Source organism: Triticum dicoccoides, chromosome 7A (assembly GCF_002162155.2).
Source record: "Triticum dicoccoides isolate Atlit2015 ecotype Zavitan chromosome 7A, WEW_v2.0, whole genome shotgun sequence".
NCBI lineage: Eukaryota > Viridiplantae > Streptophyta > Magnoliopsida > Poales > Poaceae > Triticum > Triticum dicoccoides.
In genome coordinates this window covers 78,435,221-78,436,193 of record NC_041392.1, presented here as the reverse complement: position 1 = coordinate 78,436,193, position 973 = coordinate 78,435,221, and positions in this window count along the sequence as shown.

The window sequence follows — 973 nt, the reverse complement described above, 5'->3', positions numbered from 1 at the left end:
ATAAGTAATTAGAAACAAAATAATATAAACTTTAATAAAATATATAAGTAGAAACAAAATAAAATAAAATAAAGTAAACTTTAATAACATAAATAAAATTTACGAAAATAAAATTATCAAAGTACCTTCTATTCAAAACATTATAAGCAACCTCTAGTATTATTGAAACTAAAATTACATATAAAATTGATGCAACTAAAATTATCAAAGTATTTTCTGTTCAAAATCATTAAACGCAAAAAGAATTTTCATAAACAACTTTTTTGTTAGAAACTTTAATAACAAAATTACATAACAAGTAAGTAATTAGAAACGAAATAAAATAAAATAAATAAGTTTTTTGTTTTAAGTAGAAACAAAACAAAATAAATAAAGCAAAAAAGAAAACAAAAGAAGGGAAAAAATAAAAAATATGTCACCTACTGGGCCTCCACGGCCTGAATACGACTAGAAACCGATCGATGGGCCAGGATTCATGCCCGCAGAAGGCCCAGTAGGCCCATCAGGCATACCAGTGACAATTAGGGCCGAAAGCCTGCAATGGAGAGGAGCTCGAGAGGGGTGCGACAGTGGGGCTTATAAACCACTGCGCGCCCCTCTCAGCTAGCGAGGTGGGACTAAACATTTGGGCACGGGCAGCATGAGGCCTTTGGTCCCGGTTGGTGCCACCAACCGGGACTAAAGGGGGGCATTGGTTCCGGTTCATGGCACCAACCGGTACGAATGCCCCCCTTTGGTACCGGTTGTTGCCACCAACCGGAACCAAAGGCCACCGCTTCCCGCCCTTTGGGCTGCCGAAAACTGACCTTTGGTCCCGGTCGTTGCCACGAACCGGAACCAATGCTCTGGGTATATAAGCTGGACTTGTGAAAATTTCACAATCAGTTGCCCCCCGCCCTCCGCCACCCCGAGCCGCCCCCCGTCGCCGCCATCGTCGCCCTCCGCCCCCCGCCGCCGTCGCCGCCGCCCTCCG